This window comes from Neoarius graeffei, chromosome 20 (assembly GCF_027579695.1).
Source record: "Neoarius graeffei isolate fNeoGra1 chromosome 20, fNeoGra1.pri, whole genome shotgun sequence".
Classification (NCBI taxonomy): Eukaryota; Metazoa; Chordata; class Actinopteri; order Siluriformes; family Ariidae; genus Neoarius; species Neoarius graeffei.
Genome location: NC_083588.1, coordinates 66,333,610 through 66,350,320, shown reverse-complemented (window position 1 = coordinate 66,350,320; position 16,711 = coordinate 66,333,610). Strand labels below are relative to the sequence as shown.

The 16,711-nt window shown below is 44.6% G+C and overlaps 1 protein-coding gene across 2 annotated transcripts in view; it reads left to right on the top strand.

Annotated features, from left to right (window-relative positions):
* The window catches only part of hsd3b7 (hydroxy-delta-5-steroid dehydrogenase, 3 beta- and steroid delta-isomerase), an 84,929-nt gene that overhangs the window by 278 nt on the left and 67,940 nt on the right, over positions 1–16,711 (top strand). For both annotated transcript variants that reach the window (XM_060902300.1, XM_060902297.1), the window contains exon 2: positions 1–24. This exon is cut by the window's left edge and continues 108 nt beyond it. The gene's annotated coding sequence lies outside the window, so the exon portion shown is untranslated. The remainder of the gene's footprint in view (positions 25–16,711) is intronic.

The window sequence follows — 16,711 nt, the reverse complement described above, 5'->3', positions numbered from 1 at the left end:
GCTTCGAGGCAGCTCAAGAACCAGGTCAGTGTTGACTCGTTCACACACAGACTGACTCTGATTCGCTCTTTAAGGTGAACACCATCATCTCTCTCTCACTCTCTTTATCTCTCTCTCTCTCTCTCTGTCTGACTGTGTGTGTTACAGTTTTTCACAATTGTTAAAACATTTTTTGAATCCTCCTGTCCTTTTCTCAGAATTCTAAACACAAAACTCTTTTCTCAAACTACATTCACAAAACCTCTGATTCTTTTTGCAAAACCATACCGTCGCCTCAAAATAGTTTGACGTGCTCAAAACCGAACAATGTTGTCAGATCTTGCATGAATCGGTCAAAATAGAAAAACTGCTGAGCAGTTATTAAACACTACACCAAAAAGTTGAAAACACAGTGGTCAAGGCATGTTGCTCATGGAGAAATGTTTATTGGTCACAATAAAGTATAGCATATGCATTTTGCATCTCCAAAAGTAAAGGAAAAAAAAGATTTCACAACTCAGTGGATTTAGCATTTACTCTGCATTCAAACATAAACTATAGTAATTGGTACTGTAAAAAAAATCATCCTGAAATTGACAAATACAAAAGAAAATGTACTGTAAAAGGCAAAAAAAAAAAAAAACTCAAACGACTTTACACAGTTGATCACTGAGCTTCACTGAGCTTCATCCTGTCTTTGGGCTGGTCCGGCCACAGCACTTCATCCACATCACACACTATATTTGCCCTTGCCAGGCAACGGGGGAAAAACCCCTAGTGTGCCGTACCCAGCCCTGACACATCTCCTCGCCAAGGTCATCACAGGCTAGTTCCATGGCCTCAAGAAGATTAAGCCTGGTGTAGGGCTGTCGCTCGTACACCTTCCATCTCCAAGTGGAGAAAAACTCCTCTATTGCATTGAGGAAGGGAGAGTACGGTGGCAAGTAAAGGTTAATGAAATTCTGATTCATAATGAACCGTTCTCTGACTTGATCAGTGCGGTGAAAACTAACATTGTCCCAAATTATAACAAATAGGCCGCTCAATCAACTCATGTTCCTGCTGTTCATTTGCAGACAACACAGCTCTAAGACCACCAAGACAGGTGAGAAGGTGCTGGGTGTTCTATGGCCCCAGAGTGGCATGATGGTGAAGAACACCCCGGTTGCTTATAGCAGCACACAGTGTTCTATTAGCACCACGCTGGCCAGGGACTTCAACAATGGCTCGCTGGCCAATTATGTTCCTGCCTCTCCTTCTTCTCTTGGTGAGATTGAAGCCAGCTTCACCAACAAAAATGAATTCATGGGGTCTCTCCATGGCGTCCAGTTCAAACGTTCTCTTTAATTAGACGGATAGTTTTGTCAGTGCTTCAGAGAGACAGGCCTATGCTGTGGAGTACAATGTATGCATTCTTCACTAACATCCATTGTATATGTAATGTGATGCTATTGAACTTGACAATAATATGTATATAGTACAGCACCATAACTAACTGTACACTTACCTGCACATACTGAAATCGCAGCTCCTTCACCCTTTCAGAGTTCCGTTCAAAGGGCACGCTGTACACTTGTTTCATTCGTATCCTGTTGCGATGGAGGATACGGTCTGTGGTGGAAAGGCTCACACTATTGAGTCCCTCGAAGTCTGTGATGTTTTCAATAATTTGTTGCTGTATTTCCTGTAGTGTAATGGCACTGCTTTGATGGACAATGTTGACTACAATGGCCTCCTGCTGGGGTGTGAACATGGGTGTCCTCCCATCCCCGTATCTGCAAACAGAGAATGTGCAAAATATATGTAATGTTCTGAAATATATATACAGTATACAGTAGTACTGTAAACTTTCAATGATAAAACAGTAGAGTAAAGTAGACTGGACCTGTTCTCATGTCTGAATCTCCAGATTATGGTGGACACAGAGAATCGACTGATGTTTGGCTGGACTCTTTGGCCTCCCTCATGGTCATGCCGTGCACCAGTACATGGTCTATGACGGTAGCCAGAATTTCATCAGAAATTGCCACTCTTCGTCTTCCTCTCCCTCCTCTTCCTCTTCCTCCTTCTTGTCCTCCGCCTCTACCTCCTCTTCCTCCTTCTTGTCCTCCGCCTCTACCTCCTCTTACGCGCACTCGTCCTCTGTGTCTCTGATCCATTGTTGTCATGAGCTTGCAGGACCAACCTGCTTGCCCTCTGAACTGGCTTATACTGGTTGTCATATTTTCATGACATGATGAGAAACAAGTGTGATCAATTTTGAATCGTTGTGTTGAATGGATGACACACGTGTTTCATTTATGTTCATATTTTGCCACTTGTTGTTACCATTCTGCATCACAAGTGCATCACAGTGCCAACTGTGTTTTATTGCATGAGAATGTGTTTAGAGTTTTGCAGAAGGAAGGACTGAGATCTGCAAATAGTGTTTTACTAGGTTAAGATAGTTTATGGTTTTGTCAAAATGATGCTCAATTCAGTGAATGAGTTTAGACAACTGAGCAATTGATTCACACAACAGGAATGAGTGTTTTAGCAATTCAGAAAAACTGTAATCTCTAATATTTACACATCTGTCAGTTGTTGTCGCCTCCCCCTGCAAGCAATAAATAAATAAAGAGCTGATGGTTATTAGTGTTGAGATGTAAAATCCAGAGCGAAACCCAAAGTTCCAGGTTTAGTCCCAGTGTGTTGATGTGCTGCAGCAGTACTGACCGTGATTTACACACATTACTGAAACTCCAGAACTGTTTTCTCACCTGAACGTGTGAACAATAGATTAAACGGTGAAACGGCTCGCGTTTGGATGCAGCTTCTGTCAAAGTTCCCTCTGGATCGGCCCATGTGTTCCAACATTATGAACAATTTTTTGTTTGCATGAATTGCATCATAAACAAATTGTGATTGTTGTTGTCTTCCTCGTCCTCTTTGTGCTTGATCCTCACCCCTCTCTCGTCCTCTGCGTGGTTTAGATCCATTGATCCAGAACTCATGCAAACAAATGGCCCTATTTACAGGGGCCCTGTGATTCTGACTGATGTGTTACTGATTTATCAGCTTTGTGTTTACACCTGAGGAAAGGTGAGCTCTCAACACCGTCAACACCATCAACACTGTCAGCACTGTCAACACCATCAACACCGTCAACATTCTCAACACCCTCAACACTGTCAGCACTGTCAACACCATCAACACCATCAACATTCTCAACACCCTCAACACCGTCAACACCATCAACACTGTCAGCACTGTCAACACTATCAACACCGTCAACATTCTCAACACCCTCAACACCGTCAACACCAACACTGTCAGCACTGTCAACACCATCAACACCATCAACATTCTCAACACCCTCAACACTGTCAGCACTGTCAACACCATCAACACCATCAACACTGTCAGCACTGTCAACACCATCAACACCATCAACATTCTCAACACCCTCAACACTGTCAGCACTGTCAACACCATCAACACCATCAACACCATCAACATTCTCAACACCCTCAACACTGTCAGCACTGTCAACACCATCAACATTCTCAACACCCTCAACACTGTCAGCACTGTCAACACCATCAACATTCTCAACACTGTCAGCACTGTCAGCACCATCAACACCGTCAACATTCTCAACACCCTCAACACTGTCAGCACTGTCAACACCATCAACACCATCAACATTCTCAACACCCTCAACACTGTCAGCACTGTCAACACCATCAACACCATCAACATTCTCAACACCCTCAACACTGTCAGCACTGTCAACACCATCAACACCATCAACATTCTCAACACCATCAACACCATCAACACTGTCAGCACTGTCAACACCATCAACACTGTCAACATTCTCAACACCCTCAACACCGTCAACACCAACACTGTCAGCACTGTCAACACCATCAACACCATCAACACTGTCAGCACTGTCAGCACCATCAACACTGTCAGCACTGTCAACACTATCAACACCGTCAACATTCTCAACACCCTCAACACCGTCAACACCAACACTGTCAACACCATCAACACCATCAACACTGTCAGCACTGTCAACACCATCAACATTCTCAACACCCTCAACACTGTCAGCACTGTCAACACCATCAACACCCTCAACACTGTCAGCACTGTCAACACCATCAACACCATCAACATTCTCAACACCCTCAACACTGTCAGCACTGTCAACACCATCAACACCGTCAACATTCTCAACACCATCAACACCATCAACACTGTCAACATTCTCAACACCCTCAACACCGTCAACACCAACACTGTCAGCACTGTCAACACCATCAACACCATCAACACTGTCAGCACTGTCAACACCATCAACACTGTCAGCACTGTCAGCACCATCAACACTGTCAGCACTGTCAACACCGTCAACACCATCAACACTGTCAACATTCTCAACACCCTCAACACTGTCAGCACTGTCATATTGTACACTGCTAACTAGCTGAGCTGAAATACTGCTCTCCTACTGCTGCACTGAATTCTGGGACTTTAAGTCGCAGACTTAAGGATCCAACGCATTAAGACGTGATAATGAACGAAGCCCCATCTCACCTGGGAAACTTCACCATTATCCAGAATGATCCACTCTGTTTTCCCAAAAACCCCGCGGGTTCCCTGCTGTTTGGTCGCCAGCTGTGATGCAGATGAGGTTCCCCAGGGTCCAGAAGATGACGACGCCTCAGATTTCTTTTTTTATTATTTATTTTAATTTTTGTTTGCTTTCTCAGTGTATAAATTTTACACACAGTACCAGCACTACAGTTTTTGCAAATGTACAAAACTGTAAAAAACTTTACAGGGTTTTTTAAAATATTTTTTTTATTGCAAGCAGAAATGTTTGTTTTATGGTGAATCAGGTTCATGAGCTGTGGAACGGATATGATTTTACTTGTTCGGTATCTTGACAAAGACTGCTTTATCTTTGTGCTTTGGAATACATTGTCCACCTTTGTGTGTGTGTGTGTGTGTGTGTGTGTGTGTGTGTGTGTGTGTGTGTGTGTGTGTTGGAAATCTTTATTTCCATGCTGTATGAGGAATCTGCATGTGCACATATTTAAATTTGATGACATTTACATTTAATGTCTGCCAGAGGCGTTTTGTCCAATTCGATGTGTGGGTGAGACGCGATCTAATTCCAGCTCAGATCTGACATGTTAAAGGACAATCTGTGATTCATTTTGGATAAATTCTTCAGAAAATCCACCTGCTCCATCCAGTATAAGCTGATATGTACCTGGTGTGCAGATGATCATGATAAATGAGGCTCTACTTCTAGCTGAGGTTCTCATCTCATCGCTCCTGTGGAGGACGTCCCCATATGGACGGTCTAAAGATACGCTTAGAAGACACTCTGGACTTTTACAGTTCTGCTCCGATGGTTTTGGACTCCAATCCCCGTGATAACTTTAGGACTGCAGGTGTCATGAACAGTTTTACACTCAAGTCTCCATCAATGAACAGTTTATAACTTCAACAAAACAGACTTCCTGTTAAACTATAATGAATTTCCTGTAAACACAGTTGTACTCTGTGACTCTATAGGACAGAGTTATAGAAGTGAGTTATTATAATCATACTGTCTGTTATCACCCAGACGGGAATGGGTTCCATTTAGAGTCAGGTTCCTCTCAGGGTTTCTTCCTCGTGGAGTCTGATGCAGTTTTTCATTCAACAAAATTGCCTCAGGCTTCATCATGAGGGATAAATACATTTATTCAGGATAAAATAAATTCATATGGTTAAAGTCTTTAATCTTCTGTACAGCTTCACTGTGACAGAGTCTGGTGTTAAAAGCAAGATACAAATAAACTGATGAATCACTGAACATGCAAATTAGTCCATGAGGAACTTGTGGGTTACTGTTCTCTGAAAAGAAACTGGTGTGTGTGTGACATCACCCAGATCTTTCTGGATAAAGGAGCATGCTCTCTGTACAGACTCCAGGTGTAACCAGTAAGCCAAGTAGGTTAGTGATATAAACTTTTTTTTTCATCTACATGGAAGTTTTGTACAAGACATGCTCCTGAGACAGAGGCTCCGCCCCTTTAAAGTTGAAGGACACGTCACTTTACGCTAATGGCATTTATCAGATGCTCTGATCCAGAGCAACGCACAACATGCCCAGAGCAGTTGTGGGTTAGGTGCTTTGCTCAAGGGCACTTCAACCATTCTTGCTGGTCCAGGGAATCAAACCAATGACCTTTTGGTCTCAAAGCTGCTTCTCTAACCATTAAGCCATGACTTATCTTCTCATGACTGATGTGTGCACCAGAAATACCCTTCAAATACACTTCAAACAGGAAGGAAGCTCTTCAGGAAAAACTATCTTCTTCTTCTTCTTCTTCTTCTTCTTCTTCTTCTTCTTCTTCATCTGTTCCTCATGAGAACTTCAGATGCTCATTGGATGGACTGTTGTGACCTAGGGGAGTCACCACAATACCAAAAAGAATGGGGGAGACGACACGACGTTTGCAAGGAAAAATCCAACGTATTATTTATTTTTTAAAAGTCCCAAAATCTCAGTTTCAACAAAAATTGCGGTCAAAGTCAATAGTGTAAGGAGGGATGGTAGGCTATCAGTAGTGTGTGCAAATGCAGGAGTGGAGTGGAATGTGCTGTGTGTCTGTAGAGTGCGGGTGAGAGAAAAAGCCCCCTCGGTCGCGGGTGACGCTTGTTTTGAAGGAGAGGCTCCGCCTGCGCGCCGGTGGAAGCCATAGTCCATTAGAAGCGGCCCGCCCCTTGCACACACCTGCGCTTCAAGACAGATTGGGGAGACGCACTAAACAGAAAAAAAAAACAATCATTACTCAAAAGCTCATGGCCGTCACACCTCCCCCTTTAAGAGAAACCCCATGGGTTTCCAGCAAATAAATACCCTCCGAAAACACAAAATAGTTAGTGCACTTACAATTTCTAAATTCTCAAAACATTTCACAGTCTAACCATGGTTATCAATCACCACAAGCGTATTTGGTTCTTGCTTTCTCAAGCCACTTTAGTCCACATTTAGTAGCATTTCTAAGTTGCAAATATCAAGGGGATATAACACCATACACCAAAGGCATTCACACAAAACAGTCACAAATCCATGTTCACCATTTTCATACTACATTACCAACCCGACTTGGCCTGGTGGCAACCCAGCAGTGCCTTCAAATTCCGGGCCCTGGAATAGAAGACACAGTATAACACCATTACAAACACAGTGGGTAGATCTATGGGGCTGGAGAGCGTGACAGCGCATCCGCTACCACATTCTCTTTCCCTGGGATGTGTTTGATGTTTAGATGGAAAGGTTGCAAGAAAATACACCAGTGCATTAGTCTTTGGTTGGGATTTTGGAGGGAGTGGAGAAAGGTAAGGGGGTTGTGGTCGCAGTAGACCGTAATTGGGCTTACGCTACCCCCCAGGTACACATCGAAATGTTGAAGGGCCCAAATCAAGGCGAGCGCTTCTTTTTCGATGGTGGAGTAGTGCAACTGATAAGTGTTGAATTTATGCGAAAAGTAACGCACAGTTTTTTCAACACCCTCATCATCCTCTTGCAGTAGAACAGCTCCAGCGCCTACCCCGCTCACGTCAACTTGCAATTTAAAAGGCTCATACAATTTCGGTGCTGCGCGGAGTGGCGCAGAGGTGAGGACGCTTTTGATCTTGCCAAAAGCGTTTTGACAAGCAGGACTCCAAACGAATGGTTTGCTCTTTTTGAGCAGATCAGTGAGGGGTGTTACGATAGACGAAAAGTTTTGGCAAAACCCTCTGTAATAGCCAATCATCCCCAGGAACCTCATAAGTTCCTTTTTTGAAGTTGGTTGTGGAAATGCGTCAATAGCCAAGACTTTGGCGCGAATAGGGCGCACGAGACCTTGCCCCACCACTTTGCCAAGATAGGTAACCGTTGCTTTAGCGAACTCGCATTTGGCCAGGTTGATCGTAAGGTTGGCTTGGGCCAACCGTGTGAAAAGCTGGCGGATGCGATGCAAATGTGATTCCCACGTTTCGCTACACAGGACCACATCATCCAGAAACACCGCAACGCCTTCCAGATGTGCGACAACTCCATTAATCTCTGGAAGGTGGCAGGCGCGTTACGCAATCCAAAACTCATCACCTTGTAAACGTAGAGACCTGTGGGTGTAACAAACGCGGAGACTTCTCGTGCACAGGCAGTCAAGGGAATCTGCCAATATCCCTTGAGCAGGTCAAACTTGCTTATGAACTTGGCAGATCCCACCTGATCAACGCAGTCGTCTACGCGTGGTAGTGGAAAGGAGTCAGGTTTAGTGACGCCGTTTAATTTACGGTAGTCCGTACAGAATCGATAAGTACCGTCGGGTTTGTTCACCAAGATGCAAGGCGAAGCCCAGCTAGAGTACGACTGCTCAGCCAGGTCGTGTTTCAACAAATACTGCACTTCCCCCTCCAGGATTTTTTGTCTTTCCACGGAAACCCTGTAAAAACGCTGTTTAATGGGGGGAGAGTCCCCAACGTCAATGTCATGGGTAAGCACAGATGTTTGGGTGGGGGTGTCGGAGAACAAGGACGGAAATTCCTTTATCAAAGCTTCCAATTCGGACGACTGTTGTGGGGTAAGATGGTTAAACAGCATCGGAAGGTTAGCCAATGACTCAGAATTTTTGAGCCTTCCTAACAAGACCGCATCGTCAGGTTCACGAACCTCTACCTCCTGCAGCGCTGCCACCGCTGGAGGAGTCATCTCACCCAAGGATGGACGTCTGTCGTTCTCCCCAGCTGACCCTGCCACAGACAAGCAAGAGAGAGGACAGACAGAGGTAGCAAAAGCAGTAGCAGGTTCAACCTTTGCCTGATCAAAATATTGTTTCAGCAAGTTGGCGTGATACAGTTGGGTTTTAGTCTTCCGGTCCGGTGTTGCCACCACATAATTGTCATTTTGCTCTACACGAACAACCCTGTAAGGGCCAGCGAATTTGGCCTGGAAAGGCGAATGCACGACTGGGAGAAGGGCCATTACTTGATCGCCAACTTTAAACATGCGACGTACAGTCTTTTTGTCATATGCTTTTTTCATTTTGGTTTGCGTGGAGAGCAGTTTTTCCCATGCGATTTTCCCCGCCTCATACAATCTACGGCGAAACCCATTGACGTAGTCAGTTAAAGATTGCGGAGGACCGCTAGACAAGTCAACATCGCCCATCAACATTGCTACCGGACCTCGCACTGTATGGCCAAACACCAGCGCGTTTGGGCTAAAGCCAGTGCTTTCTTGGGTCACCTCTCTGGCCGCCAACAGCAACCAGGGCAGTCCTTCATCCCAGGAGCTTCCCAGCTCCACACAGTACGCTCTCAACATGGACTTGAGCATTTGGTGGAACCGTTCTAAGACCCCTTGGCTTTGGGGGTGGTACGCTGACGCCTTGTTGTGATGGATGTTCAGTAAGCGCAACACCTGGCCAAAGGTTTTAGAGGTAAAATTCGTTCCGCGGTCTGACTGTATGGTTTTTGGGATACCAAACACTGACATGAACTGAGACAGCGCTTTGACAACGGGTTTGGCTGTAATGGACCGAAGCGGGTACGCCGCAGGATAACGGGTGGTTTGACAGATGACAGTTAGCAAATAATTGCATCCAGTTTTGGACCGAGGAAGTGGCCCAACACAATCAATGACGAGGTGTTCGAACGGTTTTGGCGCAGGGGTGATGGGTCGCAGAGGAACCGGTTTTGGCATTTGATTAGGCTTGCCAGTCTGTTGACAAACATGGCAGGCTCGCACATGTTCCGTAATGTCACGTTTTACCCTAGGCCAGTAGCAGTAGCGTGTGACTCGGTCGTAGGTTTTACGGACACCCATGTGCCCGGCGTCATCATGGGCAGTTTTTAACACCAGGCTACGCAAGGTGGTTGGCACCACTACCTGCCACGCATGTTCATCAGCTGGGCCGCTTGGAGGGTGTTTACGCATCAAGACCTCGTCCTTCAGTATGTAACCTTCAGATACGTCATCGTCACAGCCACGAGCCTTGGGAAACAGCGTCTGCAGGGAAGCATCCGACCGCTGCGCGTCAATCACCTGCTGGCGAGAGATCGAGGCCGGCAAACCAGTTAAAGAATGAGCATCATCGTTCTCCAGCGCAGATGTCCTTTTACTGGACGAGCGCGTTACCACGGACACAGGCGCAACTTCACGGTCTGGGAGAGCAGTACTTGAATTTTGGATACCCCCACATTCAATCACCCCATTTGCCCATACACAAGCCCCAGCTAACCCATTCCCAAGAATAACAGAAACCCCACGGACAGGGAGCATAGGGCGCACACCAAGTGAAACATCTCCACTGACCAAAACGGACTCTAGGTACACGCTGTGTAAGGGCACAGTCAGGACATTCAAATTAATGCCACGAACAAAAACACACTGGCCGGTATCAGAAGACGTTGAAAAGGGCAAGGCGGACCTACAAATGAAAGACTCTACGGAGCCTGTATCCCTCAGGATTTTCACTGCGATTTTATCGCTGCCACGATGCAGTGACACATAACCATCAAACACAAAGGGTGAAAAACTTTCATCCACGCAAGCGAGACGACCAACTGGCACAGCCAAGGCATTGTCCTTAACGGGAATTTTAAATTTCTCTTTACCCCGTAAGACGGGACATTCAAACTTCCAGTGCCCTTTCCCCAAGCAGTAATTACAAACGCTGCTTGGATCTGGTTGATTACGAGCGCGAGGAGCACCCCTATTCGAAAGTACAGCATCGCGGGGTGTTCGGGTGTTCCATGACCAGCGAATGTCACGGCTCGGTGGAGCAGAGAACCTACTTTTATGAATGAGGGCATAGTCATTGGCCAACGCAGCTACAGCAGTCAATGTGATCGCTTCACGTTCACTAAGGAAAGTGGCCATAGCTTCGGGTAGTGTGTTTTTTAGCTGTTCGACCAAAATTAGGTTTGTAAGGCCAGCTTGTGTTTCAGCACCAGACGCTACACACCAACGATTAAACTGAACGGCAAGCTCACGGGCGAAGTCGGTATAGGTTTGCGTAGGTCGTTTTCGCATGCTACGGAACTTTTGGCAATAGGCCTCAGGAACGAGCTCGTAAGCTTTGAGCACCGCTTGTTTAACAGAGTCGTATTTCAGGCTTTCGGTGCCATCCAGCGCGGAATAGGCCTCCTGGGCGCGGCCAGTTAAGGTGCACTGCAGTAGCAGTGTGCGCTCGACGTCGGGCCAGTGATACGCATTGGCGACACGCTCAAACAGAGTGAAAAAAGTTTCCACTTTGGCTTCATCAAATTTAGGCACCAGCTTTAAACTACGTGCCACATCAAATTCCCCAGGAGTACCAGCAGGCATTTTGCCACGCTCAATCAAAGCTAAACGCTGGCGCTCGACATCCAATTTAGACAATTCCACTTCCCGGTCGAGGCGTCGTTTTTCTATTTCTTTATCATACTCCAGTCTACTTTTCTCCATTTGAAGCCTAAGGAGCTCTTTTTGCTGTTCGTATGTCACTTCAGCCGCCGCTGCCGGAGAGGGAGGAGTCACCTCCTCCTCGGGCAGCACCTGCGCTTTAATCAACGCTGCTTTAACAACTAGTTGCATGAGCGACTTGGAACGTTTGTCTTCACTAGTTAGAGGAACCTTATAACGCTCGGCAATGTCCAAGAGCTGGATTTTAGTTAATAAATTAAACGTCTCCACAGAGGGAGTGGCAACGAAATCGTCGACGATCGACATATCCAAAAAAAACCAGCCTGCTTTATTCAAGGCGTACCGAAAATCCAAAACCAAATAACCACACAACTGTTATCAGCAGTCTCACGCTTACATCCCCATCTACCCAACTAAAACACTTTCAAAACTAAACTAAGTAGACCCTAGGTCTTCTGCGGTTACCGATGGGGGGATTTTAAGCACACAAAACCAGTGGGCACGTGAGGTGCGCACCCCGGAGGTGCACCCGAGACAACTGCTACTACCCACCTTCACCGCGAAAAAAACAAACTAAAAAAAGAAATGGTGCGCCCGAGAGCACACCCTCAGCCTATCAGGGAAGGTACGCTGTGGTGAGACTACCAAAAGAGCAGCAGTACCGGGTTATCTTAACAGCCAACCCGCAAGTGGGGAATACCCCAACGATTACAAACGCCACCTAGGCGACTGTCAAACAATTACCGAAAGGTAAAAGTGAAAATAGGCAAACGCACGCACGCCGCCCCCCACAAAAGAAGTGAAGTGGGACGAAACAAATGTCGGAAGTGCAAACAAACAGATATTCACGTGGCAAACCCAAAGCGGAGGAGCGAGAGGGAAAAACTCAGCAAAAAAAAAGAAATTAGACGAGCCCCCATATTGTTGTGACCTAGGGGAGTCACCACAATACCAAAAAGAATGGGGGAGACGACACGACGTTTGCAAGGAAAAATCCAACGTATTATTTATTTTTTAAAAGTCCCAAAATCTCAGTTTCAACAAAAATTGCGGTCAAAGTCAATAGTGTAAGGAGGGATGGTAGGCTATCAGTAGTGTGTGCAAATGCAGGAGTGGAGTGGAATGTGCTGTGTGTCTGTAGAGTGCGGGTGAGAAGAAAAAAAAAAAGCCCCCCTCGGTCGCGGGTGACGCTCGTTTTGAAGGAGAGGCTCCGCCTGCGCGCCGGTGGAAGCCATAGTCCATTAGAAGCGGCCCGCCCCTTGCACACACCTGCGCTTCAAGACAGATTGGGGAGACGCACTAAACAGAAAAAAAAAACAATCATTACTCAAAAGCTCATGGCCGTCACATGGACCCATGGCAAAAATGGTCTTGAGTTTCTGAACACGTGTGTTTAAGTAGCATCTGTGTTTGACACACAGGAAGGACGCTATGAAGAAAACTTAATTCACGTATTGGACCTTGGTGTGTGTGACCTTGACCCTGTTTGGATCAGTTCCAAAACCTAATCAGGTTACTATGATCATTGTTCATTAAAGGGGTGGAGCATCCTTCCCAGGAGTATGTTGTGTTCAAAACGTCCATGTAGATGAAGAAAAAGTTTGAGATGGATTTTGAATGGATCACTAACTGTGAAGTTAGAGATGTACAGAGAAACATAGCACAGAAAGCTAGCAGAGGAGCGGTCATGTGATTTCAAAACAAAAACGATGAAGTGCATTCTGGGAAGGGTTAGCCGGCCCCTTTAAACCTGGTCATGTGGTGCAGGACCCTATGAGGAACATTTCCACAAGCCCACCTCACCACGAACTGTTTTAACCACACAGAACTCTCATGTCAGACTTCACCTCTGGCTACAGATGCTAGCGTAACAGAGCAGGACTGAACATGGCGAGGCGGCACTTCACTTTCAGTTTAATGGCTAACTGGAGCTCAGACATGGCCAACTCCAGCAAATTGGATTCTTCAGGACGGCTGCATTCCTTGTCTGAGTAAACGTGACTCCATCCGACAGACACGATATCTGAGTGAAAATCATAACAGCTGTTGATGCTTTTTCTGGATCAGATGTCAGTTGGTGGTGGTGATAAGTGTGATCATGAGGTCAGACTGTACGGTGAGTAAACGTGCCAAAAATACACACACAGTTCAGTAGAGCACCTGTTTTGTGTTGTGCTAAAAGAGAAATTGTGCAACTCACAAAGCCACAGTGACACTGTTCTGTGCCAGTCAGCACTCGTCAGCCAAAAGCTCCGGGAAATGAACAAGTGAGAACAAAACCAAGTGGAGGGGGGAATCAGAGTAGGACATCAACGAACAATAATGCACTAAGACCTCACAGAATAGGCCTGTGGAAATGGACTTTGACGTCAGATCCGTGTCTAACAAAAGGTCAGACATTTCAATAGAATCTCCATCTTTAGTCTGTTTAATTCTTTTCCTGTGAGAGCAGCCTGAGGGGTTTGGAGCAGGTGAAACATGACACGGTATCTTTCTGGAGATAAAAACATCTTCATGGAGCTCCCGAGTGACACGATGAGGATGAAACCATCTCAAACATGAAGCCTTTAGGACAGAGCGAAGGTCACACTTCTTTGTGGTTTCCTGAAAGATGTGACACTTGTGTTTATCGCTGCTATAACACACACTCACTGGCCACTTTATTAGGAACACCCATACACCCACCTGCTGTTTTCTGCAGTTCTCCAATCAGCCGATCGCTTGATGCATCAAATTCCGCAGATACAAATCAGGAGCTTCAGTTAATGTTCACAATGTTCAAACATCAGAACGGGAAAAACTGTGATCTCACAGTGTGGCTTTCTCTCACTGTGGTCTGGGTGTCAGTTTGATCCAGATGGACTGGTTTGAGTATTTCAGAAGCTGCTGATCTCCTGGGGTTTTCACACACAACAGTCTCTAGAGTTTACACAGAATGGTGCAGAAAACAAAAAACACTGAGTGAGTGAGCGACAGTTCTGTGGGTGGAAACAAACGCCGTGTTGATAAGAGAGGGTCAGAGGGGAATGGGCAGATTGGCTCGAGCTTTTCTTTTTTGCCAGGAAGGATATAGTAACTCATATAATCACTCTTTACAACCGTGATGAGCAGAAAAGCATCTCAGCATGCAACAGCAGAAGAACACATTGGGTTCCACTCCTGCAGCCAAGAACAGGGAGCTTAGAATCAACAACAAGTTCCTATTAAAGTGGCCGGAGAGTGTAAGTGAGAACAGGAATGAACTCATTTCAATGACATTCTGAAAATAATTAAGTAACAGATAAAAAGTACGATTTCTTAAATCAATCTAAAATGGAAATGGCTGGAAAGCTGCTGTGGTGTGAGAGGAATAAATATGACCTGAGGGACACGCTGTTCGGGGAAAATAATCAACACTCACAGTCCCTTTACTTCATCACTCTGGATTTTAGTATAACTGTGGGGTTGTGCTGATTTTTATAATTACTAAACAGGGGAAAAAATTAAATTATTTCCAAAACTAGAAAAGCGCTCGGAGAGCGCAGACCTCCGCCAAGAATCCTTTAAAAAAATCCGGGATCCGGAAGGTGATCCGGATCACCGCCAAAATTTAATGGATTGTTACTTGTGCCCAGTTACACCTCTGGAAAAAATTTCAGAGCAATCCGTTCATAACTTTTTCCGTAATGTTGCTAACAGACAAACCAACAAACAAACAAACAAATGCTACCGAAAACATAATCTCCTTGGCGGAGGTAAATATGATGTTCATTTTGTTTCCTATTTTATTTCTATCACTGGTGCTTGTGTTACATTTCTCTTTATTCTACTTTGTGTTCTTCTTTCTGATCTCTTCATCATCTTCATCATCCTCATCTTCAACTCTGCTGTCTGATCACTGATGGCTTTTGTGATGTCCACATCTGGGTCATGTGTGACCTTCTGTACCTCTCCGGTTCCTTCTGGTTTCCTCCTGAGACTTTTTCATCCTCACTGCTGAAGAAATCGTCTCGTAATGTCTTACACAATGACACATGAGGCACAACGATGCACAAAACAAAACCTGAACATGAATCCAGGACTGGATGAAGGAAAACACTTCCTGCTACACAACTACACAAATATCTATAAAACGTGGATAAAACACGAGCGCGTGCTCAGAGGAGCACATCAGAAGAACCAGAAGGTTTAGAGAATCGGATGTGTTTCATCTGGTCTCATTGCTTCTAGCTGTGATGTGCGAATGCAGTGTTTCTCTGTAAAGGAATCACAACAGCACACACACAGAGTTCATCAACCCACTGAGAAGCTGTACCTCCGGCTCTCCTCAGATCAGAGGGGAAATGAACTTATGGCTGGTCACATGACACCAACCTGCAGGCCACGGCTTCATTAATTATTAATTTCAATCTTTACCTCTTGGTAAAAAACTCAGACAAGACTTTCCAGGAGAAAACAAACAAACAAGAAAAAGCAAAGAATTGAGCGCTCAAGCACCAACACAACATCAAGCACAAAAACCCTGAACTTCTCCGTCCAGATCAGTGACGACACACAGTTTAATCAGAATCAGATTTATTGGCGAAGGTCAAACTGACAAGGGATTTGATTTGACGTTTACTCTGTGATCAAAACAAACAAGAGAATAAACATTAAATAAAGGTGAAAGCGCTGTAGAAGGAAATATAAGAATGAAGTCAAAATATTGCAAGTTATGAATGCTATAAATATACAGTATATATATATATATTACACAGACACAAGTGTTTTAGTGGGAAATACACCACCCGTATTTATTTTTCATCCGAGCTCCACCTGGGACATGGAGAACTAAAACTGGGACATAAATCTCTATCTGTCACTCGTGAGGAAATTGATGAATTGTTTTGATAAATTTGGGGACTTTTTGTTTGTGAATGTGTCGATATAATAAAAGAAAATCACACGTTGGCGCAAAGATATGAAGTTTATCTTCTTGTGCTTGAAAATATTTTCACTCGTGGTATATACACTCAGCACTCAAAGATAAACTTTATATCTTCACACAACTGTGTAATATCCTCTATCGTATATATATATATATATATATATATATATATATATATATATATATATATATATATATATATATATATATATATTCTAGAAAGTTTAAATGTCTATCCAGATTCCAGACATGTTTTAGATACAACCCCGATTCCAAAAAAGTTGGGACAAAGTACAAATTGTAAATAAAAACGGAATGTAATAATTTACAAATCTCAAAAACTGATATTGTATTCACAATAGAACATAGACAACATA